This window comes from Ornithorhynchus anatinus, chromosome 1, assembly GCF_004115215.2.
Source record: "Ornithorhynchus anatinus isolate Pmale09 chromosome 1, mOrnAna1.pri.v4, whole genome shotgun sequence".
NCBI lineage: Eukaryota > Metazoa > Chordata > Mammalia > Monotremata > Ornithorhynchidae > Ornithorhynchus > Ornithorhynchus anatinus.
In genome coordinates, this window is record NC_041728.1 from 144613318 (window position 1) to 144625921 (window position 12604).

Here is a 12604-nt window from a genome sequence, read left to right on the forward strand (position 1 = left end):
AGTCAATTAATCAATGACATTTACTGAGTACTTACACTGTGCAGTGTACTGTCCTAAGAACATGGAAGAGTTCAGTACAAATTGATAGACCCTATCTATTTGAGAGAAGCAGTATGACGTAGGGGAAAGAGCAAGGGCCTGGAACTTGGAAGGTCATGGGTTCTATTCCCGGCTCTGCCATTTGTCTGCTGAGTGACCTCGGACAAGTCACTTCATTTCTCTGTGCCTCAGTACCCTCATCTGTCACATGGGGTTTGAGACCGTGAGCCCCATGTGGGACAGGGACTGTGCCCAACCTGATTAACTTGTACCTACCTCAGTACTTCGAACAGTGCTTGGAACATAGAAGCACTCAACAAGTACCAGAATTATTAATATGATTATTATCCATGCCATCAAGGAGCTCACATCCAGGTGGGGAGACAGATATTAAAATAAAACACAGGTAAGGGAAGAAACCAAGAATAAGGATATGTGTATAAAGATATGTTGGAGCTATGGGCATGCAGTGTGAATTAGAGAAGCAGTGTGGCTCAGTGGAAAAAGCACAGGCTTGGGAGTCAGGGGACATGGGTTCGAATCTTGACTCTGCCACTTGTGTGACTATGGGCAAGTCACTTCACTTCTCTTTGCCTCAGTTACCTCATCTGTAAAATGTGGATTAAGACTGTGAGCCTCATGAGGGACAACCGGATTACCCTGTATCTCCCCAGCACTTAGAACAGTGCTCTGCACATAGTAAGCGCTTAACAAATACCAGCATTATTATTATTATTATTCATGAATGAGGCAATAGGGAGAGAAAATGGGGCAGGGAAATGGGGCAGAGTTTAGAGAGGGAAGCCTTCTTAGACAAGATAATAGTAATAATAGTAATTATAGTACTTGTTAAGCACTTACTATGTGCCAAGCACTGTTCTATGCACTGGGTTGGTTGTGAGCTGATCAGGTTGGAAACAGTCTCTGTCCCACACGGGGCTTACTCTCTTATCCCCATTTTACTGATGAGGTAACTGAGGCCCAGGAAAGTTAAGTGACTTACCCAAGGTCACACAGCAGACATATGGCAGAGCCAGGATTAGAACCCAAGTCTTTCTGACTTCCAGGTCCATGCTCTATCCACTAAGCCATGCTGTTCTATGTGCTATGATTTTAGTAGGACTATGAAGATGGGGAAAGTAATGGTCCGCTATATAGGCGAAGGAATTCCAGGCAGGAGAGAGGGCACGAGCAAAGGATAATCAGCAGTTGAAGTGAAAACAAGGGACAATAAGTAGGTTGGTAATCCTTCTCGACCTCTCAGCTGCCTTCAACACCGTCCACCGCCATCTTCTCCTGGGAACATTATCCAACCTCATCTTTACTGAAACTGTCCTCTCCTGGTTCTCCTCCTATTTCTCTGGCTGCTCATTCTCAGGCTCTTTTGCAGACTCCTCCTCTGCCTCCCACCCTCTAACTTTGGGTGTCCCTCAATATTCAGTTCTGCAGCCCCATCTACGCCCACTCCCTTGGAGAACTCATTCACTCACATGGCTTCAGCTACCACTTCTGTGTGAATAATTCCCAAATCTATGTCTCCAACCCTGATCTCTCTCCCTCTATGCAGTCTCTCATTTCCTCCTGCCTTCAAGACATCTCTACTTGGATGTCCCGCCATCACCTCAAACTTAACATGTCCAAAACAGAACTCCTTATCTTCCCACACAAACCCTGCCTTCCTTCTGACCATCATTCCTGTCTCATAAGCCCATAACCTAGGCATTATCCTTAAACTCTCTCTCATTCCAACGTCATATTCAATCTATCAATGAATCCTGTCAGTTCAACTGTCACAACATCACTAAAATCCATTCTTTCCTCTCCAAACTGCTATAATGTTAATCCAAGCACTTATCCTATCCCATCTTGATGCAGTGACTTGCAGTGCTTGGAGGCAGAGAGGTCAGTGCTGTCTCTGGTCAGATTAAAAAACCTTTCTTTTTATCTGACAATCACTCTCCCCACCTTTAAAATCTTCCTGAAGGCACACCTCCTTCAAGAGGCCTTCCCTGACTAAGCCCCCAGTTCCTCTTCTCCCATTCCCATCTGTGTCACCCCTGTACATGGATTTGCTCCTTTTAGTCACCCCACAGCACAGCCCCACAGCACATATGCACATTTGTGTAATTTATTTATTTAGATTAATGTCTGTTTCCCACTCTAGACTCTAAACTCAGAGTCGGCAAGGAATTCATTCAATCGTATTTATTATACTGTGTGTAGAGCACTGTGCTAAATGCTTGGAAAGTACAGTTCAGCAAAAGATAAGGATGATCCCTACCCAACAGTGGGCTCACAGTCTAGAAGGAATGTCTGTTTTATTGTTGTGTTGTACTCTCCCAAGTACTTAGTACAGTTCTCTGCCTACAATAAGAGCTCAGTAAATTGAGGTGGGACATGGACTGAGTCCAACCCGATTAGCTTGTATGTACCCCAGTACTTAGTACAGTGACTGACACATAGTAACCGCTTAACCATAAAAAAAAAGCAAACCTTTATGCTTGGCTGCTGGCCTGAAAACTGGAAAGCCCTAGACTGTATAGTCAGCATTACTCACTTTTTGCTATCATAGAATGGGTGGGACGGCCATGCTTAGTTAGTGGTCTGCCAAAATGTCTGCCAGATGACCTTTTCAATGTAATAATCACTGTATTTGTTAAGCTCTCATTATATACCAAACCCCAAACTAAATGCAAGATGATCAGATTAGACCTAGTCTCTGTCCCACACATGGGGCTCACAATCTAAATAGGAGGAAGAACAAGTATTGAGTCCCCGTTTTATAGATGAGGAGACTGAGGCACAGAGAAATTAAATCACTCTCCCAAGATCCAACAGCAGGCAAGTGGCAGAGCCAGCATTAGAATCTAAGTTTCCTAACTTCAGGCCCCTGCTCTTTCCACTAGCTACTCTGCTTCTTTTCACAACTCTGCTCTTATCACCGGCTTTTGAAACCATTTTTGCCAGTCTTCTGAAGGGAAGAGAAGCTCAGTCACCAGGACCTTTCCATTTCCTCTCTCATCCACATTCAGCTACTCTCCACGAACACCACTAAACACTGCTACTGTAACTGGAACAGAGAAAAGTGCCAGGCTGCGGCACAGTACCTGCCTTCTGGCAGAATCCTTGCTGGGAACAAAAAAACTTAAGCCTTTTGATTGTGTGAGTGGGCAAGGGTGGGTGGGTGATGGGGATTTTGTGCACGTCTCTCTGTGGATGATGAAGTGAGGGATCGTGTAAGTGAGAGAATGTCGGTTCACATACCTTGTACTAATTATGTGTGTGAGTGTGAGTGGCAGAAGAAGAGGTGGAGACAGGCCAAGAGTGATGGAAGTCTAATTAAAAAAATGGCCTCTCCATGCCTGGGGCCAAGAACAGAGTAAGTGTCAGAGAGTGTCTAGCTGCTTGATTTTGCATCCTTATTCTTCCTCCTGCAGCCACTGATGGAAAATTATTTCTGTTTGCCAACCCCCATTAGGCTGAAACCTTCAGAATCATGCGTCATGCTTTTTATGTTCTCTCCCAAGTGCTTAGTACAATGCTTAGCACTAAGGAGGGTCTCAGGAAATGCTATTGCTGCTGCTGCTGCTGATGCAAGAATAAGGAGATTGGATCTCAAGACTGGTATTTTTCTTGTGTGTGGTTTTTTTAATGGTATTTGTTAAGTGCTTACTATATGCCAGGCACTGTACTAGGCTCTGGGGGTGGACATAAGATAATCAGGTTGGACACAGTCCAGGTCCTACATGGGGTTCAACTGTCTTAATCCCCATTTTACTGATGAGGTAACAGGCCCAGAGAAGTAAAATGGCTTGCCTAAGGTCACACAGCAGACAAGTGGTGGAGTCGGGATTAGAACCCAGGTCTTCTGACTTCCAGGCCCATGCTTTATTCTCTAGACCATGTTACTTCTTCTTGTGTGTATCTCTGTTTCAAATAGATGTGTAGATATGCACCACCCTGTCTTCCTCTTTTGCTCTGTGTGTATCTCTCTGATTCTGTCTTTTTTCCTTGTCTTTTTCTCTCTTTAAACACATGGTTAGAAGAAAAATAATACTAACAAGAATAATAATTGTGATACTTGTTCAGTACTTACTATGTATCAAGCACTGTACTAAGTCCTGGGGTTGATCCAAGATAATCATAATGGATTATTGGGGCTCACAGTCTAAGTAGGAGGAAGAACATGTATTGAATCCCCATTTTACAGGTGAGATAGGCACAGAGAAGCTAAGCAATTAGTATAAGGTCACACAGCCGATAAATGGTGGAGTGAGAGTTAAAACCTAGGTCCTCTGACTCTCAGGCCCAGGATCCTTCCACTATGCCCATTATAGGGTGTTTCACTACAATCTCGAGAAAATCTAGTCACTTGAGATCAGCCTTAATGTGCCATAAGGAAGAGGACACCAAATATTTCCCTCTGTAACTTCTTGAAAGCATTTGATTTCACTTTGTGGGTGGAGGAAAGGCAGAATTGAGGAGGAGGCGTAGGAGGAAAATCAAGCTGAGGTATTTTAGAAGGGATGACTGGAAGGCAAAAGAGGGCTGGGTTCAAGGACTATTAGAGAAGTGGTTGAACTCCAGTGACTTTGGGGTTCAACTTCTGGCTCGCAGCATTAATGTACACTGTACCTTGAGTGGATATCAATTTGATATGGCACTTTATCAATTTGGAAAGTAGCTGTGAGTCCAAAATAGCTCTGGGGTAACAGGCAAAAGGCCCAGGGAAATGCTGTTGGCCATAGAAGATTGTTTCCTAGTGGCAATTTTCTGGGCTTGAGACTACTGTATCCCCGCCAAGCTGAAAACATGAGAAAATTCTGCACCTCCACCTTTTTCTCCCAGTGCAGTTTGTTCTTGCTATATAAACACCCCCACTTTTGCCAGCTAACAGTACTTTGGAGGGGGTTTCTCTGGATACAAGTTATGTGGCCAAATTTAGCATTTAAGGGACTATTTGGGCTGGTATGGTCTAGTGGTATGCTCATGGGACTAGGAGGTCAGAGAACTTGAGTTCTTGTCCTAGATCTGCCACTGACCTGCTCTGTGACCTTTGGCAACTCACTGAACCTCTCTGGGCCTCAGTCAGTCAGGAGTATTTATTGAGTACTTACTATACAGGGTTCTATACTAAGCGCTTGAGAGAGTACAATACAATGGAGTCGGTAGAAGCAGCATAGTGTAGTGGATAGAACATGGGCCTGGGAGTCAGCAAATCATGGGTTTTAAACCCAGCCCCACCACGTGTCTACCCTGTGGCCTTGGGCCACCACTTCACTTCTCTGTGCCTCAGTTTCCTCACCTGCAAAATGGGGATTAAGACTGTGATCCCCATGTGGGACAGAGACTGTGTCTAGCCCGATTTGCTTGTATCCACCCTGGTGGTTTGTACAGTGTCTGGCACACAGTAAACACTTAACAAATACCAGAATTATTACTTTTATTTATTATTATAATCCCAGCTCCACCACTTGTCTGCTGTGTGGCCTTTGGCAAGTCATTTCACTTCTCTGTGTCTTAGTCACCGCATCTGTAAAATGGGGATTGGGGCTGTGAACCCCATGACTGTGTCCAACCTGATTTGCTTGTATCCACTCCAGTGTTTAGTACAATGCCTGATACATAGTAAGCACTTAGCATATATCACAGTCATTATTATTAGAGGGGATCATGAGTCCAGTGTGGGAGGTCTGTGTCTGATCTGCTAACTTCTTCTCTACCCCAGTATTTAGCTCACAGTACGTCCTTAATAAATGCCATAATTATATGCCAGCAGGGATGATAGCTGTTTGAACTGTTTTTTTAATTAGCACCGGTTTAGTGGCTAGTTACCTCACTCTGCATGTTCAGAAATTGGAGTGGAAAGGTTGAACTACATTTCGTGGGTGTTCGTTTTCTCAATTATGGCCCCAGTGCCAACTGATGCCATCCCAAACTTTTTTCATAGCTGTGCCAAGTCCAGGTCTCCGGGCAGGGGGGTGAATTTATTTTGCTGGGGGCTTGGGGACATGGGAGCCCCCACAGGGAAAGGACTGGACTCCCCCAGAGAGGAAGTTGAGCTCACGGGGCTGTGAGCTGTGAGGCCAGGTGAGAAGGGCGGGGTTTGGTGAAGAAAGGGCTTTGCTAATTGGACTGAAACGGAGTCAGAGCCGATTTTTCTGGTCCCACATGATTGAACTTTTGGAACAGAAATAGCCACTGCCATGTTACTGGGCAGCCTACAAGGTTTCTCTCCTTCCACCTTCCTTCTGTTCATTCCCTCGTGTCCTTTTACCTCGCCCTACCATGTGATAGCAGTAATTCTAATTGTGCTATTTATGAAGCACTTGAGATAAACCAGGCACTGGGGCACATACAAGAGAATCAGATCAGATACACTCCCTGCTCCACCTGGGGCTCACAGTCTAATGGGGAGGGAGAACTCGTATTGAGTCTTCATTTTACAGATGTGAAAACTAAGGTACAGAGGAAGAGAAGTGACTTACCCAAGGTCACACAGCAGGTGAGTGGCAGAGCTGTGATTAGAACCCAGGTCTGCTGACTCCTATGCTAATTCCACTAGGCCACGCTGTGTCAGCTTTCAAGCTTGCCAGTGGTGTTGAAAGGGTAAGGGTTCATTCATTCATTCAATCAATCGTATTTATTGATCGCTTACTGCGTACAAAGCAATTGGGAGAGTACAGTACAACAAGAACAGACCCATTCCCTGCCCACATCAGCTTACAGTTGTTTGCACTAGAGAGAGAAACAATCATAAATACATTGTTAGTTTCAGAATAGGTTCCAGGAGATAGATGAGGTCCTTGATTGTCAAACACCTATTTATTAGTCACCACTGTTCAAGTAGATATATATGGCGAGGGTGGACATGAACTGAGAGGCTTAAAGTTCATCTCAGTTAAAAACCTCTTTACTCCTTCATCAATTAGCTTGAGAATCCTAATCTTGAATACCTTCTTTTCTTCCACAAACGTCTCAAATAGGTGAACCCCTCCTTCCACACCAAAGTCATGTGCTTTGCTTGCTAAAAACACACACCCATTTCCACTCAGCAGTGTAACCAGTGCGTTGTGCAGAGTGCTGTAATAATCTGAATTGTAGATGGTTTCTGACATGAAAATGATGTCATAGTTCCCGTGCGGTTTTTCACCGCTGAGCATGAGCTTGGTAGATTCAAGTCATTCCCCAGAAAAGAAGCGGCACCTCCACAAAAGTTCGGCCGGTGGGTTGGAGGTCTTGGATCTCTTCAGATCAGGTTCTTCGACCTCACCGACTTGGTGGTCAAAAGTGCAGTTAGCTACTACTCTGGGAATGGTTAGCTCATTAATCACAGTACTGTTATAGTCTTGAAAGCGAACTTCTTCAGCTTTTCCTTTTAATGCAGAGATAACAAACAACCCTGCTCCACAGCCAATATCTGACACTCTTTTTCCAACAAACTGTACTTCAGCATTGGCTAAAAAAGCCAGGAAGTCGAAGGTACATTCCCAGATTTTAAGCCCCCTTCATAGACCCCTGTTCTAAGATCACAATGGGACGAAAGACTTTTGGATGCTGTGTCTTCTCCACAGGACTAACTTTTGATGAAGCTGTGTTCTCTGTTGACATATTAATATACTGGAGGCCTGGTACGTCTTCCACCACTTTATTTTCTAAAGTTCCCTTTAAATGTTGGGTAATTTCATCATGTTCTTTAGCATTTCTAAAACAGGACTGTTTTTCTCTGAGATCCAAACCCCCATCATTTTCATCAGAATTATTTTGAGAGCTATCCCTGTCTAGAGGAGTCATTTCTAGTCTTGATTTAGATGCAGGCAATGACTCCTGTGGACCCTCACATTTTTCTGATGGGCACATTCCGGACTTCAACAATCCTTCCAAGAGGGTTCCCAGACTTCACCTCGGAAGGAATGGGGGAATTTTGAAGCAAGACTTATATTTCCAGGACCATTTGAGAAACCTGAAAGAAGCTATTAGGCTCACCTCCTTGGTCTCAAGGTGAATTTACTGTTCCATGACTACTTAACTATTGACAGCCACCTCTAGCAGTAACTACCTCCCTCCTAATGTTCCTGAAAACTATGTGGTTAAAGTAAGGGACTTCCCAATAGGATGGCTGTATTAAGAAAGAGTTATTGCATATTTCACCCTCAATTTCCAGAGTTTATACAACCTGACTGAGAAAATATGATCTGGGATTTAATTTTTTATACAAACTCTTGGCCCAGGAGTTCATCTTCAAATATTTGCAATAACGAAAAAGCTACAGAGAGAAAATTCATACATAGTGATGAATGATGTCCATCTTGCTATGAAAAATCACTGATGGAAATGTCCCAGAAGAAACTGGCTGAAAATTCTAGCATCAGGTCTTATTAGAATGGTTTTGGAAGTCCATATCCTGGGAGAGCCATGAAGAGCAAGAGGAGGAAGAGAAACACAAGAAAGCCAGAAAGTCATGGACCGAAAGAAGCAATGACAGACTTTGGGTTGAACTTTTACACCTTATAGACCTAGCATATTTTTTTTAATTTGAAAGATGATTTTATTATCTTTAGAGAGAAGAGTGACAAAAATGATTAGACTGCAAAAGTGGATTCACTGAGGAAAGGTAATAGGAACTGGTGTTCACTTAATAATGATCTTTAGGTAAGTGAAGAGTGTTTAGGAGGAGGATGCTAACTAGTTATTATCTATGCCCATTAGGGATAAAGCAAGAAAAAATAATTTAAATGAAAGCAGGAGATACTTTGGTTCAGCACCAGTTAGAACCCTAATTATTCAGTCAGTAACTAAGTCTTGTCAATTTTATTTCCACATCTTCAGGATTTGCTCCTTCTATCCAAACTGCTTCCACACTGGTTCAAGTGTTTTTCACTTCCCACCTCAACTACTGCATCAGCCTCCTCAGTGACCTCCCTGTGTCCTGTCTCTCCCCTCTCCAGTCCATATACTTCACTCTGCTGCCCAGATCATTTTTCTAAAAAAAAATCCAGTCAACATCTCCCCCCTCCTCAAGTGCCACCAGAGATTGCCCATCCATCCCCGCATCAAGCAAAATCTCACGGTTGGATTCAAGGTGAACAATCACTTCCTCACTTTTCCTTGCTCCTCTCCCACTACAAGAAGAAGAAGAATATAACAATAATAATAATGATAATAATAGTAATAGTAATAAAATTGTGATATTTGTTAATTGCTTACTAGGTACCAAGCACTACTAAGTATTCCCAGATTGGACACAGTTCCAGTCCCACAGTCTAAGGAGGAGGGAGAACAGTTATCAAACCCCCATTTTACAGATGCAGGAACTGAGTCACAGAAAAGCTAAGCTACTTGCTCAAGGTCACAAAGCAGGCAAATTGCAAAGCCGGGAATAGAACCCAGGTCCTCTGACTCCCAGACCCATGCTCTTTCTAGTAGGCCATGGTGCCTCTCTGCCCAGTCCTCTCACTTTGCTCCTCTAATATCATTAATCCTATTTATTGAGTGCTTACTGTATGCAGAGCACTGTTCTAGGCACTTGGGACAGTCTCACATGCCCATAATCTTGGCATTATCCTTGACTCCTCTCTCTCATTCAACATGCATATTCTATCCATCCCTAAATCCTGTCGGTCCCACCTTAACATTGCTAAAATCCGCACCTTCCTCTCCATTCATTCTTTCAATAGTATTTATTGAGTGCTTACTATGTGCAGAGCACTGTACTGAGCTCTTGGAATGTACAATTCGGCAACAGATAGAGACCATCCTTGCCCAACAATGGGCTCACAGTCTAAACGGGGGGGGGGGGGGGGGGGGAGGGGACAGACAGCAAAGCAAAAGAGAACAAAATGAAAACAAGACAACATGATCACGATAAATAGAATCAAGGAGATATATACCTCATTGACAAATCTTAGAATGAGTCGTCTACAATCGATGCCTAGAATTCCTTAACTCCCATTCTCTCCTAGACCCCCTCCAATCTGGCTTCCGTCCCCTCCACTCTACTGAGACTGCTCTCTCTAAGGTCACCCATGACCTCCTTCTTGCCAAATCCAATGGCTCCTACTCCATTCTGATCCTCCTTGACCTCTCTGCTGCCTTTGACACTGTCGACCATCCCCTCCTCCTCCATACCTTATCTCACCTTGACTTCACGGACTCTGTCCTCTCCTGGTTCTCCTCTTACCTCTCTGGCCGATCATTCTCGGTCTCCTACGCTGGAGCCTCCTCCCCCTCCCATCCTTTAACTGTCGGAGTTCCTCAAGGGTCAGTTCTTGGCCCTCTTCTGTTCTCCATTTACACTCACTCCCTCGGTGAACTCATCCGCTCTCACGGCTTTGACTACCATCTCTACGCAGATGACACGCAGATCTACATCTCCGCCCCTGTCCTCTCCCCCTCCCTTCAGGCTCGCATCTCCTCCTGCCTCCGGGACGTCTCCACCTGGATGTCGGCCCGCCACCTAAAACTCAACATAAGCAAGACTGAGCTCCTCATCTTCCCTCCCAAGCCCGGTCCGCTCCCAGACTTCTCCATCACCGTGGATGGTACGACCATCCTTCCCGTCTCTCAGGCCCGCAATCTCGGTGTCATCCTTGACTCGTCCCTCTCGTTCACCCCACGCATCCTATCCGTTACCAAGACCTGCCGGTTTCACCTCTACAATATCGCCAAGATCCGCCCTTTCCTCTCCACCCAAACGGCTACCTTACTATTACGGGCTCTCGTTATATCCCGGCTAGACTACTGTGTCAGCCTTCTCTCTGACCTCCCTTCCTCCTCTCTCGCCCCGCTCCGGTCTATTCTTCACTCCGCTGCCCGGCTCATCTTCCTGCAGAAACGATCTGGGCATGTCACTCCCCTTCTTAAACAACTCCAGTGGTTGCCTATCAACCTCCGCTCCAAACAAAAACTCCTCACTCTAGGCTTCAAGGCTCTCCATCACCTTGCCCCTTCCTACCTCTCCTCCCTTCTCTCTTTCTACCGCCCACCCCGCACGCTCCGCTCCTCTGCCGCCCACCTCCTCGCCGTCCCTCCGTCTCGCCTATCCCGCCGTCGACCCCTGGGTCACATCCTCCCGCGGTCCTGGAACGCCCTCCCTCCTCACCTCCGCCAAACTGATTCTCTTTCCCTCTTCAAAACCTTACTTAAAAATCACCTCCTCCAAGAGGCGTTCCCAGACTGAGCTCCTCTTCCCCCTCTACTCCCTCTGCCATCCCCCCTTTACCTCTCCGCAGCTAAAGCCTCATTTTCCCCTTTTCCCTCTGCTCCTCCACCTCTCCCTTCCCATCCCCACAGCACTGTACTCGTCCGCTCAACTGTATATATTTTCGTTACCCTATTTATTTTGTTAATGAATTGTACATCACCTTGATTCTATTTAGTTGCCATTGTTTTTACGAGATGTTCTTCCCCTTGACGCTGTTTAGTGCCATTGTTCTTGTCTGTCCGTCTCCCCCGATTAGACTGTAAGCCCGTCAAACGGCAGGGACTGTCTCTATCTGTTGCCGACTTGTTCATCCCAAGCGCTTAGTACAGTGCTCTGCACATAGTAAGCGCTCAATAAATACTATTGAATGAATGAAAATAAATAGGGTAATAAATAAAATATACAAATGAGTACAGTGCTGAGGGGAGGGGAAGGGGGAAGAGTAGGAGGTGGGGAGGGAAGGTAGGGTAGGGGGAGCAAAGGGAAAGGGGGTCTCAGTCTAGGAAGGCCTCCAGGAGGAGATGAACTCTCAGTAGGGCTTTGAAGAGGGGAGGAGAGTTAGTTTGGTGGAGGTGAGGAGGGAAGGAATTCCAGGACAGCGGTAGGATGTGGGCCGGGGGTCGGCGGAGGGATAGGTGTGAACGGGGGACCGTAAGGAGGTGAGCAGCAGAGGAGAGGAGTGTATGGGGTGGGCAGTAGAAAGAGAGAAGGGAGGAGAGGTAGGAGGGGGCAAGTTGATGGAGAGCTTTGAAGCCAAGAGTGAGGAGTTTTTGTTTTGTGCGAAGGTTGATAGGCAACCATTTGAGGTTTTTGAGAAGGGGAGTGACATGCCCAGAGCATTTCTGTAGGAAGATGATCCGGGCAGCGGAATGAAGAATAGACTGGAGTGGGGAGAAACAAGAGGAAGGGAGATCAGAGAGAAGGCTGACACAATAATCCAGCCGGGATATTAGGAGAACTTGTACCAGCAAGATAGCCGTTTGGATGGAGAGGAAAGGGCGGATCTTAGCGATATTGTAAAGGTGAGACCGGCAGGCGTTGGTGACAGATTGGATGTGTGGGGTGAATGAAAGAGTGGAATCAAGGATGACACCAAGGTTGCGGGCTTGAGAGACGGGAAGGATGGTCGTACCGTCCACAGTGACAGGGAAGTCAGGAAGAGGACAGGGTTTGGGAGGGAAGACGAGGAGCTCAGTTTTAGACATGTTGAGTTTTAGATGGCGGGAAGACATCCAGGTGGAGACGTCCTGGAGGCAGGAGGAGAGAAGAGCCTGGAGGGAGGGGGAGAGAACAGGGGAGGAGATGTAGATTTGGGTGTCATCTGCGAAGAGAATGAGTTCACCATTCTCATTTCTGTAGGAA

At 45.7% G+C, this 12604-nt stretch overlaps 1 pseudogene; it reads right to left on the reverse strand.

Annotated features, from left to right (window-relative positions):
* Positions 1-6880: 6880 nt before the first annotated feature.
* LOC114811175 lies at positions 6881-7899 on the reverse strand (annotated as a pseudogene).
* Between the last annotated feature and the right edge of the window lie 4705 nt (positions 7900-12604).